General features: G+C 46.7%; 1 protein-coding gene and 1 non-coding gene across 7 annotated transcripts in view; one reads left to right on the top strand and one right to left on the bottom strand.

Annotated features, from left to right (window-relative positions):
• The window catches only part of RBM39 (RNA binding motif protein 39), a 503,417-nt gene that overhangs the window by 292,367 nt on the left and 191,879 nt on the right, over positions 1 to 19,171 (bottom strand). The gene's annotated exons all lie outside the window — the stretch shown is intronic.
• On the top strand, positions 1,208 to 1,279 carry TRNAW-CCA (transfer RNA tryptophan (anticodon CCA)). Its single transcript has one exon. It is a non-coding gene; the product is annotated as a tRNA-Trp (tRNA).

Below are 19,171 nucleotides of genomic sequence, written 5' to 3'. Positions count from 1 at the left end.
ACCTAGTTCGTAGCGTAGTCCCAGCGATCCTCCAGCCTCTGGATCTCCATACAGTACTTTCTTTCCTCGCATTCCATTGTTTTGAGTATATGGTTTGCCGTGCCCCTCAGGCACACTTATAGATATTGTGCGAACTCTTGTTTCCTTTTTAGGTCGAGGCTATCGTCCCTCAGCGAAGCTGGGGGCGGAGCCGAAGATTTAATGATTTCAACAGTGGGGCTTTTTATTTCACCTCTCTTCCATTGGCTAGCTTCGTAAATAGAGGCTAGCCATTGGAAGAGATGTGTGTCAATTACTAGTTTCCCCGCCTTGATGCGATCCGTGGGCGTTTCTGCCTCTTTTTTTAAGTCCCGCCCCTTTTCCGTCGTCATTCGGAGGTGGGCGTTTACTTATTTTTTTTCGGCGCTTTTGTTTTGCCATTTCCCCCGACCGCCGCTGGAGAAAGGTTGTGCTGCTCTTCCGCCGCCCCCCCACCCCCCCTCGTTGTGCTCCTCGAGCCCCAGAGGCTGCTGATATCGGCCAGCTGCCTAAAACGCCCCCGCAGTACCTGGGCACCTATCTTCACCCTCAGAGCCCCCACCGCAGGAAAAGACAGGCTGCGCACACCCAGAGGCTGCTGATATCGACTCTCCCAGCCTACTCCTTTTTTCAGCCCCCCCACCACTGTACATCGATGCCGGGACTTCCGGTCTCCCCCTGATTTAATGGGTTGCGGCATTTCCTGCCACTGTTTCGGGGTAGCTGAGTGATGATCATTGTCACAATTTTCTCCCGAATCGTCCCTGCACTTGGGCTCATGCATGACACACCCGCTAATCTAGTGACAGGGAAAGAGGGCAACACCAAAACAAAGCTACGGGCACTTACAGTCCGAGGCGCGGAGCTCTGCCTCGGTGTCCTCCAGGAGTGCAACTCTGTCAGCTGAGCTGATCGGATCTCGGCTGAACAGCGTGACAAATGTCTGCTCTTGCGCGCTGCAAGAAGAGTTGTGTGTTTTCACAGTCTCTCACACTTGGACAGTGTCATACTATAGCAGCGTCAATAGCAAAGCAAGTTTATGGATGTGACGAAAAGGTAGAAGTGCATAAAAAACAGGAGTTTGAGTTATCCTTCCAATGCTTCAAAAGCAAACGATCGTCACCATAGTGCATTTCATCACTGAGCTTCGCACTCACATATTAAACATCCTCGTGATGAACGAACAGCTGACTTCGTGGCGCAACGGTAGCGCGTCTGACTCCAGATCAGAAGGTTGCGTGTTCAAATCACGTCGAGGTCACAAACTACCATTTTAAATGGAAATCTGGTAGTTATAACTTAAATTAAATATATCAAACATTTCTTTATCTAAAAATAATTGCGGATCAATTTCATATGGATTTAAGTGGAACAAACTTACTATTTATAAATTGGTGGGAGCATTTAAAAACCACTATCAGTTATACTGTTTTTAATGCTTTTTTATTTATTTTTTTATTTTAAGAGTTTGAGATGCACCGAGCAACTAAAGTAGTGAGGTCTGGCCCCTCCTGAACTATGTGATAATATCACAATCCTGTGTCACATTAACAGGAAACATCAGAGTCAGACAGGACACCAAAATAAAAGTGACACCAAATAAAAACAAGCATTTGCAATGCAATAGGTCTCCAGTTGCGATAGTTTGAGCTATTGGCATTGTAAATGACAATCTCCTTCATTTACGTGTTATAGTGCCAATGAACTCGCAAATGCGAGACCTATTGCATTGCAAATGCGTGTTAGTATTGTCATGTACTTAGCCCTCTGACCTCATAAAGAGTCCAGAGGTGTATGTTAACTAATAAATATCTGTTTATTTTCATAACAACCTGTGTGGTGTCCTTTCATCTGGTATTCAAGGGGTTATATTGTGGTAAAACAGCTGGCTTCACATGCCATTCAGAGTTTGATCCATCCTCCTGCTTTCTTTGTCAGGTGGAGGTCCAGATGTTGTTGGGACGTTTGCCCTTTTTCTGGCCGTTGCAGCGATTATTGAGTCTGCTGTGACGGATCCCTTGATGTAAGCTGGGTCCTGGGAGGAGAATTTGTATTTCTTCTCCGTCCTCGGCGTTACTGATCTACATGTAGCCGGTTCCTTGAAGGCTTCCTTCCCCTGGTCTGTGACTATTTAGCATGGGCAAGAACTGGCTTCTTGTCTGTGTGGGGAGCAATGTCTCCAGCAGGAAATCTGCTTTTGGCTTCTCCTCCTCCAACTTAACTCCATAGGCTGCTGCCGCCTTCCTAACCACCTCATTGTATGCCCCAATGTCGTCCGGTGGCGAAGGCCTCGAGGGGTATGTCTCCACAGCCTCCTCCGGGTTTTCGGCCTCGATGTCCTGCCATTCCTTGTCTTGGGCCGTCGAGGAACCTGAGCCGTAGCTTGACTGCTGCTCCCCGTAATCCCCTTCTGTGTAGTAGAGGTCTTCTTCCTCTTCGTGCTCCGAGAGGTCCAAAGTTTTCGGCGTCTCTTCGACGTCGAACTCCTCGTGCTCCTGTACCTCAGCGACGGTCGGAGCCGGCTTCGAGGAGATCCTGTAACTTTTAATTTTTTCGTCGAAGTCCTTCTTTCTCTGAAGGATATTCTCCATTTCGGCCTCGAGCCTTCTTTTCTTTCTCTGCATCTCTGCGGCCTGCTCGTCGTTGAGCATTTCGACTGCTCTTTCCGGCGGCGGCATCGAAGCTTTCTTCGGCTCCTTTTCCTTCGAAGTCGAAGTCCCTTTTTCGGGGGCTTGCTTCGATGACCTATGCTTTTCGGTGGTCTTCGGCCTCCGGGAGTCCTTTTCGAAGGATCCGCTGGGCATTTTTTCGGAGGATGCAGCTTCGGTCGTCGAAGTTTTCGGCGCCCCTTTCGAGGCTCTGGGCTGACTTTCGAGAGTCTGCCTCTGGCTTTCGAGACCCTGTGTAGGTTTTCGGGGTCATAGACTCTCCTACCTTGTCAGGCGTTTTCTTATCGGTCTCTGCGACCGTGAAGTCATCTGGACCTTCGGCGATGTTGTCCTAGTCGTCGGTGGAGAGGCCCAGTTCGTAAAGGGTCGGGGCCTGGCCGTTGCCCTGTATCGTGTGGTAAGTTGTCCTCTGTCTCTCTCGAACTCGGGAGTGTCTTCGGCTTGAAGACGGAGCAGGCGTTGCAGTCTCTGCTCTCGTGGTCGATTGGCAGGCAGAGGTTGCAGACCGGGTGCTGGTCCTTCTGCACAAACTTGTGGTGGCAGTTTTTACAGAATTTAAAGGGCGTCTTGTACATCCCTGCGCTCAGGGGGCTCCCTGTGTGCGCATTCCTCCAAGGACGTCGAAGATCTCGAAGTTCTTTCCTTTCTTCGTCGTCTCTTCTCTGATGGTTCTCTTCTCCCGATCTTCTCAGGTCTTTACCGAAGAGTTGCTGTATTTCCTTCTTTTCTCCTCCAAAACTTCTGGAGCTTCACGCGACAATCCAGACCCAACGGCGGAAAAAAGAATCTGAAGATGGAGCCCAAGGGTGGTAGCTTCCGCCGGAAGCATGCCGACGTCACCGAAGGTACACCAAATGGTGGGACGTCGACGCCCACCTGGGCTACGAAAAAAAAAAAAAAGAGAAAAAAAAAGGACTACGATTCCAGACCCAACCACCAGATTGCGGAATATGCACAGCATAGTGAATCCAGAAAGATTCACGCTGCAAAACTAACAGGATGCAGGAAGACCCAATACCAAGCAGAGATTTGAAGAGGCATACCGTGAGGGACTTTTTGGATTGTATCCGAGTTGCCAAAGAAGTTAGTTTGTTTTGCCGCTCCTTTGTTGGAAAAGCTTTTCTCTAGGTTGTGTCGAGAATAACGCCCAGGAAAGTTATACGCTGGGAAGGTTGAAGGACAGACTTATTCCGATTGAGAGTGAGACCTAAGCGGTTAAAAAGCTGAAGACAGGCGTTACAGGATCTGGTCACGCCTGCTAGAGAAGGTGCCTTGACGAGCCAGTCGTCCAAGTACGGGAAGACTTTGTGATGTCGTTGTCGGAGATATGCGGCCACTGGAGACAGGCATTTCGTAAAGATGCGTGGCGCTGATTTTAGGTCAAAAGGCAGGACCCGAAATCGGTAGTGTCTGCCCACCACAGGGAACCTGAGGAACTTTTTGTGATTTTGGTGGATTGGGACGTGAAACTAGGAGTCCTGGAAGTCTAAAGACACCATGTAGTCGTTTGCGTTGAGAAGTTGTAGCACCTCTTGAATAGAAACCTTGTGAAACGACTGTTTCTTCAGATATTTGTTGAGACTTCTCAAGTCCAGTATAGGTCTCCATTTTTTCGGACCAGGAAAAAACGTGAGTAGGACCCCCTTACCCCGTTGGCCAGGAGGAACTCTTTCTATAGCTCCCTTCCGGAGCATTAGTGAGAGCTCCAAGAGCAGAAGATGTAAATTCTTGTGGAGCATTGGATGAGGAGGGGTCTGGGGAGGAAATTCTATGAACTCCAGTGAGTGTCCGAACTGAACTAGTTGCAGGACCCATCAATCTGTAGTTATCTTTTTCCAATTTTGTAGGCAATGAGAAATTCTTCCTCCAATCCTGGATGGTGGAAAGGAAGTGGAGACCTGTGGCAGAGAGAAGTCATTGTCGTTGAGCTGCGTCCTTTTGCCTACCTCCTTTTCCTCGAAAGGAGGACTTCGTGTAAGACGACTGTTGTTGACGCTGTTGGTAATGCGGTCAATATTGTTGATTGGAAGAGGAACGGTAGTGTTGATTATCTCCTCTCGTAAAGGATTGTCCTCTCCCTCTTCAGTAACGAAAAGGAGGATTTTTGAACTGAAGGGTACCCAGGGCCCTAGCCATATCAGTATCCTTTTTAATGCAATGAAGAGCATCATCAATGTGAGTGCCAAAGAGAAGCTGGCCATCATAAGGCATGTCGAGGACCTTAGTTTGTATCTCCGGACGGAATGCCGTTGCTTTCAGCCAACCCTGGCGTCTTATCACCGCAGCCCCCGCCAGTTGGCAAAAACCAGTAGATGCGATATCCATCGCACAATCGATATCGGCGGAGCGTTCGCCTTCTAGTAGGATCTTTTTTGCCTCTTCTTTTGCCTCCTCCAGCAAGGATCCGAGATATGGGGCAATGTCTGCCCACATTTGCCGGTTATAACGTCCTAACAGTGCCAAAGAGTTGGAAGCGCGCACCGTTAACGCGGACATAGATGACACGTTTCCCAATATTATCTAGCCGTCTCCCTTCTTTTTCTGGAGGGGCTTTTAGCGTTGTAGAAGGATTTTTATATTTAAGTTGCGCAGCCTGTGTGATAACAGAGTCAGATATGGGGTGGGCGGTCAGGCAAGCTGGAGCAGTGTCCGGAGCCCTATATTTCTTGACCAGCCTGGGCAGCACCGGGGGTTAAGAAGAAGGGTTTTGCATAATCTTAACACCCTGGTCCCAAATGTAGTCAATGATAGGTATAGACCTGACTGACTTCTTGAATGGTTCCTTAAAATCATAAAGTAAACAGTCTTGTTGGTGAGAAGGCATAGGTATTTGGAAACGCTGAGACACTTTCTCAATGATATTGTGTAGCATCCGATATCCTCAGGGGGTGAATCAGTAGGCACAGGGGATGCTGGACAGGGAATTAGATAATCGTCCCATTCATCGTGTGTTGACTGAGAATCTTGAAGTTACCCTTCTTCGTGTTGTTCCTCCTCATAGTCATCCAAGGAAGGTGGAGGTTGTGAAGTAGAAGGGCCAGGCTGTATTAGAGGTGAAGGTCGAGGTCTAGGTGGTGGAGAGACCACTGGAGGTGGAGGCGTAACCGAAGATGGAAACCTTTGTTTGTAATCAGAAATTAGAAATTGGAGGTCAGAAACCAGAGTCGCTGGCAGGCAAACCATAGGAGGTTGAGGGGCATGGTACTCCTCATGGTAATCCACCTGGTCCTCCTGCTCATGTTCATCATAGTCTGAGGTTTCATGATATTTGACATGAAGTTTAGATGGGCTGGTAGCAGTCCTGAACATACTGTCGTCATCAGTCTTCCTCCTCCAGGAGGTGGGCAGGTGGTAAAGGCTAGACTGCTTGGAGAAGTCGTTTCGTAATTTTAAGGTGTACATACGCATTTGGCAAGGTAGGTGCAGCTGTCGACGAGCCCGTTGACGGAGCGGTCGTTGACGGCTTTTTCACAAAAGGACATGGATATGTTACTAATGAGAGGCCTCTGGCCCATTAATATGTATATAGGTCTATGGAACATTACTGTATTTATGTACCGGGGACTCCCATCCCGATGAAGGGGAATGTTTCAGGCACGTGAATCTATGAAAGATACCCTAATACTGGATAACTTTGGGTACTCTGATTAGACTGGTATTGTCTTTGCTGGTTATAGCCTCCTCGATTAGAAAAGGATCCACGGCCTCTGGCCCCATGAAAGGCGGCTTATGAAACTGAAGCGTTCCGAGAGATCTTGCTGTCTATCCTTTTTAATAGCATGTAGGGCCTCGTCAACATGCTGACCAAAAAGATTCGCCATCAAACGGCATATCGATTATTTTATCCTGAACCTCTTGGCGTAACAATGTTGATTTCAACCAACCCTGCCTCCGTAGGACCGCGGCATCTGCCAATTGTCGAAAACCTGTAGATGCAACATCCACTGATGAATCAATCTCAGACGAGATTCGTTCCCCTTTCTGAAGGATCTTAGGTGCCTCAGACTTAACAGGCTCAGGCAACATGTCGATGTAGGGAGAAAGTCCGACCACATCTGTATCATATCGTCCTAAGATAGCCAGTGAGTTAGCTGCACAGATGGTCGTTGCTGCCATTGTCGACAGCTTCTTTCCAATAGTGTCCAAACGTCTCCCATCCCGATCAGGAGCTGACCGCAGAGGAGGGATTCCGCGCTCGTCTTTGAGCTGCTTGAGCGATAACAGTCTGCCTTTGGTTGACCAATTAGACATGCAGGTGAAATGTCTGGTGCCTTATATTTTTTATCAAGGCGGGGCAGGACCATTCATGACTTCGTCCTACCTGCCAAATGAAATGAATCGGAATTGTTAGAAGGTTGGTCTGAGAGTAGGGGCCGCCACGATTTTTCGCTTTTTGGAGCACCTTATTATTGAGCTTTTACTTTGGGGGAGCCTCATAATTTGGGATTCGCCCACAGTGAACTCATAAGAAAGGAGACTACATGGAGATTTTACTGGTGTACCCCTGGCTTGACTAGGCTGCTGCGCATCAGCTGGAGTATGGGGCACCGTGCTGGTTACATGCAGACACGGGTGTACATGCGTGTGCACACGTGTAGGGGCTGCGCAGAGGAGATTCCTAGCATGCGCAGTCCAGGAGCAGCTACAGAGTGAATGGTTGGGGCAGGACTTATGCAGAATTAGGTGGTGACATGGAATAGGCTTTATACCCTGGGAAGGAACATGCCAAGGTAAGTCAGTGTGTTTTACTGTGATTTCACTTCATTATTCCCCTATGGGGACGTGTGGCCCATGGCTAAATTGACTTTCACAAGGCCTACAGAGTCCCGACATGCACTAAAGTCCAGTGTAGCAGATGTGAAAATGAGTATTCTGCAGAGTCCCAAGTCATATTTGTACTGCTTGTGGGTCATCCAGAAAGGTCATATTTCTCGGAGGCCCTGGCTGGGGTCGGGGTCTGGCCCTGGCAGGTTAAATGAATGACCTTTCTTCCCAGAGCGAAGATCTTCCCTCCAAGGAGAAAAGATAGGTGGAGCAACAAGCCAATCCATCACCTGCTGTTGCTGGGTAGGAGGGAAGGCAGTGAGGGGATAAGGAGTTGGGTTTCAGAGGCCATGTGGCCAGAGACACTGGACGACGCCATGTTTGAACAACCCAGAGACTGGACAAGAAGGAGGGGGCAGGGAAGTGATGTGTCGCTGTTTGATAGGACACACAGACTTCCTGCCAGCCCCCTACTCAACTTTTAAAAAGTACTTGCACAGGAAGGGAAGCTCTCTGGGGTGTGGTCTGCTGAGGCGAAAGGTGCTGGAGCCTGGTGCAATGGGCAGTTGGAAGGAGGACACCCCCCTGACTGCTCCCCAGGCCCCTAACAGCGCCAGAAAGAGAGCCCAGGACCAGTGCTCAGGGAGAAGAGAGGAAACAACACAGGGTGTGGGCTTCCCACAGTAAGGCCAAGCCTCCTAAATGTAAAGCAACAACACAAGTCACTCGAGTTTCTGCAAAGCTGAGCTAATTGAGTCAAGACCCCAAACTGAGGACGAACGCATTTGAACGCAAGATTGATCTGCGCTCAACCTGAAGTGCCATTGAACCTTACGCTTCATTCAAAAACTTAACTCACTCCTGAAACCACTCTTCAATACATTGTTTTATCGTCCGGCATTCCGTTTACAAAAGTCTAAAGGGTGCACACATAAACCATAGTTATGAGGTCCTGATGAGAACCCCCACATTCATTCGGGGTTCGAAACGCGTAGACCGCTCAAGCACACCATAAGGACGCTATTCATGAAATAGCCGCTCCATAATAGATAGAAATACGAATCAGCCAAATATATGTCCTTGGTGTTTATGAAAGTTCATTTTGTATAATTTTGTATAAAGTTGTAAATATTTCTGTATGTATGTATGCTAGGTGAGAGTGAGATTCGTATGAGATTGTTGTTGAATCATGTTGGCTTTCTAATTTTTCCACTATTGTGCACTGATTGTTGTAATGTCAATTTTATGCGTAGTGTTTTTGTAATGTTCGTCCTTCTGATAAATTGTGAATTGTTTGGTGAATTCTAACCAACAGATTGCTTCTAAAAAAGTCTGATCAATAAAATAGATTTACTCTTGACAAATCAGTCCCTTCTGGCACTCAGTTTAGTTCTTTGTGTTGAGTTATTCAGGTTTTAATATTTGACAGTATTGGCACTTGTGTTGTTGCTTTACAGGGAGAAGAGAGGCGCAGGGAGCCAGTGAAGACAGCTCCCGGCAGAATGCACCCTCTTGGAGACCCGGAGGACGAAGGAGAGTGCTCCCAGTTCTGGGGGACGCCACCAGGAGCAAGAAGACAAAAATGGGGCAGATCAGACCCCCAGGGGCTGAGATATGGCCCCCGGAAGGTAGGCGACCTTTGACCCCCTAAGAAGACCGGCGACAAAGCGCGTGGGTCTCCGCCGCCGGTCTCAGATGCCCCCGGGGTGATTCAGGTCCCGGGAGCTGCCCCAGGAAAAAGGAAAGCCGGATGCGCAGTCGCGCCCCCCGTGAAGATGCCAGAGGGGGGCCAGGAGCCCACCCTGGCCGCTGGTGATGTAAAGGAGGAGGTGGGGGGGGAACGCCGTCACGTCGCCCCCGTAAAAATTGCCCCCTGCGGTGCCAGAAGCCCACCCTGGATGAGGGGGAGCGCCTTGCGCCCCCCACCGAAGATGTCCAGGGGCCCGGGGCCCCAGTCATGGAGGGGGCCCGGGACCCCATCCCCAGGACCCGAAGGGAGGCGGGGGGGGGGGGGGGGGGGGAGTGCCGCTGCACTCCCTCCAAGATGTCCGGGGGCCCAGGACCCCATCCCCGGGGGCAAATGTCAGCCAGAGAAGCCTTGCACGTCTGCCTGCCAGAGCGGGCAGACCAGAACCGAGTGGCTGGCTCCAGCGGCAGTATGCAAGGGTGCTGGCTGGCAGGGGGCATCTGTGGGTGGGCTCTCCCAAGAAGAGAGAGAAAGGTGCCAGGGCCCCAGAAAATCGACCAATCGGCCAGCAGCGTGGGGCACACATTGCTGCTCTCCCCGGCACAGCGGGAGAGCCGCTCATGTAATATGCGGGGGAAATCGGCATGGAGCGCCCAGAATGCCTTGCAAGGCATTAGGAACTCTGCTGTCTTAGATACTGGTGGCCCCCAGAGGAGGGGGGTCACCCTCATTTGTTGAAGGAGGGGGAGCAGCAGGAGCAACGCAGCCTCTCCCAGCCCACAGGTGAAGAGTGTAATTGCACTGAAATGCATTTATTAAGGGTTATTTCTTTTAGAGGGACTGATGTTCAATGTGAAGTATTGGTGTACGGTGATGTCATAAGCAAAGTGGATTTTAATGGCTAGACACTCTTGCTAGGGTGTTTGACGGGTTATGTCCAACTAATTGCATTGGGGGCAAGATGATGTGCATACATGGGAGTGGTAGTACTAGTGGAGATGTTCTGCAATGTCACAAAGTAATTCCAACAGCTTAAGTATATTTGTAAATTGGTGCACAGTATTGAGTAGTATGTGTGTTATTAATAAATGTACTGTTACTTTTATAAAGCAAAGTACAGACTGGACAATCAATTGAGTGTTATTTTTGCGCACCTGCATATGGCGATTACTAGCCCACACCACCTCCCTTGAGTAAGCCTCAGACTGCTCTGCAACGCTACCCTCTGAGAGTCAGGCGCTGCAATTGGGTGTTGGGTTCCCAGTGAATGACAAATGTAGTCATGTTATTTGTGCAGGCCTCACAGATGCTGCCTCGTTTTCCAACAGGAATAGACGTATTTGTTTTTGTGGTTGATCCTTAAAATCGTAAAGGAAACAATCATCCTTCTTTGTTTCCATAGGAAGAAGAAAACGCTGTGTAGCTCACTCCATAAGAAGGTGAATACCTCCAATGTCAACAGGAGGAGAGTCGGCAGGAGCAGGAGTTGAAGGAGACAGTTTGTATTGGGGAATCATCCCATTCCGTAAGGAGTGATCTGTCATCCAATTCTCATTCCTCCCTATCGTAGTCAGAGGTGAACGTCCTGCGAGCGATGAAACGGAACTGAAGAATGTGGCCTGGGTGACCTCAAGGCTGATTAGGATTGCGGGGAGAAACGGTGATAATATCGTCCAACATATACTGCAGATTATTTAGAAGAGCCCAAGGAACTTGGGCCGTAGGGATTGGATCCTGAGCTGGAGTAACCGTTTCCGGGCAAAAGTCTAACTCTAAATATCAGGATGTGGATCAAATGAAAAATTCTGATGGGCTTCTGGCAGTAAGAAATTATCCCCTTCATCTGATTCATCTTCATTCTCTCCAGAGTCTAGCAATTGTTCCGGTAATCTGAGGGAAACTTTAGCTGGAGAAATGGTAATTGGATAAAGGACTTCCAATGAAGTCTCCTCCTTCCTTTCCCTCCGGTATTTTTAATAGTCTCAGGTTGTTCCTTCTGGAAAAATTTTCAAGAGACTCAACCCTCTCTCTGACTGAGTCCCCTTCCCGTCGTAAAGACTGGATCTTCCCTTCTGCAGCCTCCAATTTAGCCTTCAACTCCTCAACAGAATTCTCTAGCCCCCCAGTTCTTAATGAGAGACCATCTACTTTAGATTCTAAGTTTTCACACATTGTGCGGATCTCTGATTGAGTGTGTCTGGACTCCTCAAAACATCTCTTTGACTCTTAAAACCCATTCCTGATCTCTTCCCTCATACTAAGAAGTATGGCTTGAATAGTATCATCGCCTCCAGAGTTTTCACACCCTGCACGGTCTTGTATCGAACCTTTATTCTCACTTGTTGCTCCTGTGGTTACAGTTTGCTGGTCTGGCAAAGAGACTGTATTAATATCAGAATCTACTGGGTCTCCCATCTCTACACCGCTAGTTCGCACAACCTCCTCCACTACCTCTCCTTCTTTCAAATTGCCCAAACGAACTGTGGGAAGTGTAGAAGTTATTGTAACCCCAATATCATCTGCTGATGGGGATGCAAGTGAAGTAAACTGTAGGTTTTGGGATTCTTGATTTATATTTAAGACCTGTGGGAGGACCTTAAAATAAGACTTCAGCGAGGGTGTAACTCGGGAGGTTTTACTAGCATTAATTTTAGACCCCCCTTTGCTCGAGTTAGCCTTATGGGGCAGCTCCTTTGGAGCGGTATACCGCAGCTGGCGTTCCTTTCCCCTTTTTGATACCCTTAACTCCGGAGATTGTAAAGTGTCGCCTGTACCTTCCCGCTCGAATTCAGGGCCAGGCTCTATGGAGGGCTGCTCTTCTAGGGCTCTCTCTGCTGCTTGTGTTTGCCCGGTATCATTGGGGACTATAGGGGCGGCTAATTCTTTGTCCTTATTGCTGCCTTTTCCTTTCCCCTTGGCCTTCCGTTTCCCCAGGGCTCTCTCAGTAGTTAAACACAAAGTTTGTGCATTAAATCTAAAAAGTCCTGGTAGAGGGTCCAGATTTTGTAGAGAGTAGCTCCCCCTTGTGTCTTTAGGCTTCTGGGCTTCGACAGGCTCAACTTTCACTCCCCCACAAGGGCTTAACCCCCTCACCTCCTCCCTCTGTTGAACCTCCTTACCGCACCAACCAGTTGTTGCCAGCCTTTTTGATGGTACGCTATATGCTGCAGCCCTTCTGCTTCTTCGAAGCTCCACAGCTGCGTTGCTCCAGCGATGGAGTGTGGGGAGGAGAACCTGTCCCACGCACATTGACAGTGCTACCTTCCTTCACCTCCAACAGCGCTGTTATCTTCTGGGTGAACACAATCTGTACTAGAATTCAATACTACTCAGCCGGTTTGGGGACGACTCATAGTCTGCTATCCTTTTCTAATTTTCTAGAGTTCATAAGCTTTCGAGGCTTCAAGTCCGTTTTATTTTCCTTCAGGGCGTGTCTGATCCTTCACCTTCGCTTGCGCCTAGCAAGCTGAACTAAAGTGTCATTTAAGTGGCCTGAGCGTGAAGCGAATAGAATCAAGGCGGTGGGTCTGGAGATTAGTACAGCCTCGGCTTGTGTGCTCCGCCAGCCCGCCTACCTACTCCTACTCCTGCGCTCCCTTCCTCTCCAGAGTAAGCTGCTGCTCGGCTCCGTCCGCCGTCCGCTGTCTACGCCGAGCGCCAAACGCCGTGCCTGCCAAACGCCTTAGCTGCCTCGCCTCACCACGCTTCTCGGGTCGCTGCTGCTGGTCCGAACGCCGAGTTGAGCGTCCACGCCAAACTCCGTGGCTGCCTCGCGTCACCTCACCTCGCGACGCTGCCTTGACTTACAGCATTGAAACCGACTCCACTCGTGCCGAATTGACCGTCTTGGCTACCTCCGGCATGTCAGCGGGAACAGCAAGAGACGAGCGCGCCGCCCTAGCTAGCGGCCGCCATGTTTCCCTCTGTGCACCGCACTGAGACTATTAAAAATACCGGAGGGAAAGGAAGGAGGAGACTTAAAAAAATTTGTTGCAGCGCTACTAAAAGATTCATTGGGTTTGGACGAGTCTTTGCCTGAGATCGAGCTAGATATTCAGAGGGTACACCGGGATCCGTTCCGTCTTAAACCGGGCAGGGAAAAGCCTAGGACGATATTAGTCAACTTCTTAACATACTCTATGAAAGAGAGGATCTTGACCGCGGCTTTGAAAGCCAAGACTTTGAAAGTGTCTGATTTTTCTTTTGAAGTGAGATCGGATCTCTCTAGAACAACGCTGGATAGGCAGTGGGAATTAGGTCAACGCATGGAGAAGTTCGGAAGTCTAGGAGCCACAGTGCAATTAAGATTTCCTGCCTTCCTTAGGATAATGTACAATAATAAAATGTACAATGTTAAGTCTCCATTGGAAGCAGATGAGTTGTTAGTTAATATTAGCGAACACACAAGCTACCCGGACCGGGGGTGAAACACTTGCAAACATCTGCAAACTTTCGTAATCAGAGTTCAAATAAAAAGGGATAAAGGGAAGAAGAAAAAATAACATTAAGATATAAATAATAAATAATAAAAAGGGAAAAAAAAGGGTAAGATTGTGGGGAAATAATAAAAATTAAAAAAAACAAAGGGGGAAAACAAGTGTCAAAAAAAACCTTAAAATAAAAAAAAAAAGCTAAAAAAAAAATGTAACAAAGCAACAAAAAAAAAAAAAAAAAAAAAAAGATTTTTGAATGACTAGCACTTAAAGTAATTAGCACATGGGTGAGGGAACAAAACTTTCTAGCTAAAACACCTTTGGGTGATACACTATATAAGAGTAGTAATCGGGAACCCCACTATAGATCCCCAACATAGTATATTCACGTTAAAAATGTTTTTTTTTTTTTTTTTTTAATTCATAGGTTAGTATGATGACTAAGCTCGATTCCCACATTACTGCCCTAATCTACTTTTTCCATATTAGAGCACTATAAAATAGTAACAACATGTTATAGAAGTGCTAATAGATAAAAGATCTAGGACTCCATATATGAATCTCCATTACTTACATCCTAAGCATAGGGACCGGAAAGGGGAAAAAAAAAAAAAAAAATTGTAGATATCTGGGTATGGAGCGGGAACATGTATGGGATGACAAGCTGGCAAACCAGCATGCCAGAGTAAGTCGGGAGGGGTTTTCTGGGGAGGGGAGGGGAGGGGGGAGGGAAGGCAAAAAATATAAAAAGTCCTCACAAAATGAAGTTTACAACAACGAACGAAATCGATCCAAATGTGTCTCAAAGCTATTGTTTGGCTAAAATTGACAGAGATACAGTTAATGATAGGGTATCTCCCAAAATAATTAAGAGAATTAAGGATTGGGATATAGTGCCAAAGAGCCTCAAAATTAATGCCAGACGTTAAGTTTTTATCTTGGAACGTAAATGGTCTGCGTGTTAGGACTAGAAGAAATAGAATTTTACAATACTTGCGAGATTCACCTGCGCAGATAATTGCGATCCAAGAAACACATTTGAATAAGCAGGAAATAACGGATATATTTAAGAAGCTCAAATGGGTCGATAAATTTATAACCACGGACCACAATGCTAGTATTCGTGGTAATGCCATTATTTTTAAAAAACAGCTAAGGCCCAGATCTTGAGCTGGAAAACAGATGCTAGCGGTAGATGGCTTATAGCCAATGCTCAACTATATCTAAGGCCTGTTACTATTGTCAGCTATTATGGGCCTAACCAGGACGATCCCTCTTATTTAAATATTTTGCAAAACCAGCTGATTTCTTGCTCTGACCCTATAATATGGGTAGGAGACTTCAATCTAGTTTTGGATCCAAAATTTGACAAAACGGCAACTTCCAGGGCCCTAGTACATAGTAAGATGAGAGATACACTACTTAGATCTATGTCGAATCTTGGTCTGATAGATTCATGGAGACAAAGAGCCGGGAGCGCGATAGGCATTTCATATCACAATTATAAATATAGACATAAGTCGCGTATTGATTATGCCCTATTTAGCCTCTCAATCAAGGATCAGGTTAAAAGTATAACATACCTGCCCCTCCATTTGTCAGATCATTCTGCCATAATTTGTTCGATAAAATTAGATCAGAAAGTTACTCATCCATCTTGGTCTTTTGACAGAACAATTCTATTGGACGATGAGGAAAAAGAGTATCTGATACAGGAAACGGTCTTCTTCTTAGAGCAAAACATAGGCTCTGCCTCGTTGGCCAACGTATGGGAGGCTTGGAAGGCCTTTATTAGGGGATGTATCACAGGTAGGGCCTCTTACAGGAGAAAGAAATATGAAGAAGAGATCAGACTAATAGAGCAAGAACTGTCCCAGCTAGAATCATCAGAGCAGTTTTCATTCGTTAACCAAGAGAAGATAACAGAATTAAAGGCCAAGTTGGATACAATATTGCAGGAAAGGATAAATAAAAGATGGCAAGCAAGTAAAATCGCCCATTTTGAATATGGTGAATCGGCTGGCAAGTTGTTGGCTTGGAAAATTAAAGCTGATCAGTCCAGGAACTATATCAAGGAAGTCAGGGTCGCCGGGGAAGCCGAAAGTAGGTCCACAGATATAGCTATTGGCGAAGCTTTTAATGAATTCTTTCAGAATATATACACAGAGGAGCTTAGTGTTAACGTGAATGAAAGGAACGAATGGCTGAGTAGTATAACGTTGCCAGAGTTGGAAACCCACCAAATGGTAAAAATAGATAAGCCTATAACAGAGGTGGAAGTCTCTAACACTATCAAGCAATTAGCTCAGGGCAAAGCGGCGGGGCCAGATGGTCTCCCAGGAGAATTATATAGGGTACTCAACTCTACTCTTACCCCTGTCCTTACGAATCTCTTTAATAGCATAATGATCAGGGGCGAGACACCACCAAGCTCTTGGGGGGAAGCCAATATAGCTCTAATATTGAAAACAGGTAAAGACCCAGCCGAATGTGGATCATATCGCCCAATCTCGCTTCTCAACAATGACTACAAAATCTTTACCTCTATCTTGGCTGAGAGATTGGGAAGCGAGATTGGGGCAATTATCCACCCTGATCAAAAAGGATTTATTAGGGGCCGGCAATTGGCTGACCTAACCTATGACTTGGTGGGAGCGGTGGATATTGCCTCAACCTTTGGATTACCCCTGGCCATCATGACCCTGGATGCTACCAAAGCATTTGATAGGGTTAATTGGGAATATTTAAATTTAATTATGAAAAAATATCATCTGGGCCCCAATTTTTGCCAGGCTATAAGTTTACTGTATAACAATCCTAGAGCATCCCTATTAATTAACGGTATACGGACCACTCCTTTTAATATTAGTCGAGGAACAAGGCAGGGCTGTCCCCTATCCCCACTTCTTTTTAATTTGTATGTAGAACCATTTGCTCAGTCTATTAGGGAGGATACTAACATACCACACTTTAATTTCTCGGGTTGGGAAAAAAAGATTGGTTTGTACGCCGACGATATAATTGTTTATACAACTAACCCTGCGTTGGCATTCCCAATTATTATAAAGAGAGAGGAGGACTTCGGTAGATTTTCAGGTTATGAGATTAACGCAGAGAAAACAGAAATCATGACTTGGAACATTCAAAATCTTCAGCTTCCGACAAAATCTTCGTTGAGGTATCTGGGAATTACAATTACTAAAGAGCTAGAGCATCTGGCCCAAAACAATTTAGCTCGTATTTCTCGAGAATCTCAAACCTTGATGAAAGCTTGGTCCTTTCTCCCGCTCACTATCTATGGGAGAACCAGCTTGATAAAAATGAGTATCCTCCCGAAATTTACTTTTATTTTTAATTCTATCCCGTTATTGTTTGATACTAAACAACTTGTAAAATGTCAGCAAAGCATCAATTCATTTGTTTGGGGGTATAAATCCAGTAGATTATCCTGGAAAAAATTGAGGAGAAGAGAAAAAGGAGGGCTCGCACTTCCAGACCTAGAATATTATGCCTGGGCATTCCATCTGACCCACTCTAGGATGTTGCTCAAGATCCCTTGGGAAAATGCAAATGGGCTTATGTATAAGGCTATGCTAATAGGTTCGGACCTTCCTGTGAAAGGATTTCTCTTCAAGTTCGGACATCAGAAGTTCTTCAAAAAAATCAGATTAAAGACATTATTGGGTATCGCAAAAGATTGGTCTCGAATAAAAATCAAGATTGGGATAGGCTATCTATCCAAACATGCCCCGATTTGGGAGTTACCGGGATTAACATCACAAGAAGCCAACACAGTCAAAAGAGTTTTATTAGATGCAGATATTACAAAGTGGGGCGATATACTGGTGGAAAGATCAGTCATAGCCTGGGATACTTTCAACTTTAAGGTAACATCATCACTCTCTTGGTTAGTTTATTTGCAATTAAGTAGCTGGCTTCGGGCTCAAACTAAGAAGAAAGCAATGATGGGTGAGGAGAGCTTGTTAGAAAACATTCTAGTTGAAAGACCTCCTGGGAAAAAGGAAGTTGCACTTTTTTATTGGTATATTATAGAGGATGGAGAGAGGGACCTCAACTTACCGGAAAAACTTTGGGGTGCGGAGGGGGAACCACATATGGAGGACATATGGGAGGAATCTTTTATCCTTCTCTATAAAATCATCAAGCCTGCATGGTTGCGGCGTAATCACCTTTATACACTTCATAGAGCATATTATTCTCCTAAGCGCTTGTCGAAATTTCAACCAGGGAAGTGTTGCTCCAAATGCTCTCTTCCAGCTGCCTCGGACCTCCACATGTTTTGGGAATGCCCGAACATCGCCACTTTCTGTAATGAAGTGAGAGGAACGCTTGAATCCATTCTTGGCTTATCTATCCCGTGTTCATGGCTTTTGATCATTTTCGGAACAAACGACAACATCAAGGGATTAGAGAGAGAATTTCTGTTTTACGCTATTTTATTGGCAAGAAGGGAGATCTGCAAAAATTGGATAAGCATAAACCCCCAGATACATGCAGAGTGGCTGTCATATGTAATATCAAAGCAGGACTTATCCAGAACATGTAGTCCTAGATCGCTGAGATTTTGGGATTTTTTGGTCAATTGGAAAAGGGACAGTTAGCCAACCGGGGTTTCCCCCCCCCACACCCCCCCCCCCCCCCGGGTCCGATTATTAAGCCTAAAATCCCTGTGTTCAAAGGGAGGCACCGTACAGATTTTGGACAACTGGCCAAACTGGCCTGAAGGGAGAAGGTTAGTTCAAGCTCTATGTGCAACATCGGGGCGGACTCTCGGAGTTCTGGGAGCTCAGGTTGGGCTTCGTAGGGCCGGGTAGAGGGCTGCCCCGATGGCTATGCGGTTAGGAGCACATTTGACCCGACTCAAGGGCTAATGAGGACATAAAAAAAAAAAAAAAAGACTTCCAATGAAGAACCACGTCTATGTAGCAAAGAAGATGCCACTGTCGAGGGAGGTAACTGTATAGACTGTCGTAGACTGTGTAGGTCGCTTCCGGCGTAGATGAAGACCAAATTTGAAGAGCTGTACATAAAGACAATGGTAGCGTCAACAAGGCAGTCGTCGACAAAGTACTGGTCGACGAGGCGGGCGTTGACGGAGTCATCGAGACGACCTTCGTCGACGACAGTCTTTTGATAGACGAAGGAATGTCGACGGTAGATTTTACCTCCTTCGACGGGACTGGTTTTACGGAGACTGACACCAGCGAGCCTGCCGACGACATTATCTGTGGATTCGGCAACGAGAAAGTAGTAGTCTACATCGCCGTGGTGACGGAATACTTAGTCGATGAAGGTGTCGCAGTTGAGCTAGTCGACGAGAACAAACTTCCACATCAGTCCTCTTCCTAGAGGAGGTAGTCTGAAGAGAGGCAATACTCCCAACCTCAGATAAGGGATTGTCCTGTAGCCACAGAAGCAGACGTCCCTCGGTCTGTCTTTTGCGGGAAGGTTCCACAGATCTTGCAGTCTCTCACCTGATGTTCAGGATATAAGCAGTAAATGCACTTCTTGTGAGGATCTTCTGAAAACAGCCAGAGCTTCCAGCAAGATCGGAAGAGAGATTTCTTTGAAGAAGACAT

This window comes from Lissotriton helveticus, chromosome 7, assembly GCF_964261635.1.
Source record: "Lissotriton helveticus chromosome 7, aLisHel1.1, whole genome shotgun sequence".
Taxonomy (NCBI): domain Eukaryota; kingdom Metazoa; phylum Chordata; class Amphibia; order Caudata; family Salamandridae; genus Lissotriton; species Lissotriton helveticus.
Note: the sequence above shows the minus strand (reverse complement) of the source record. Positions and strands in the feature narration are given on the sequence as shown.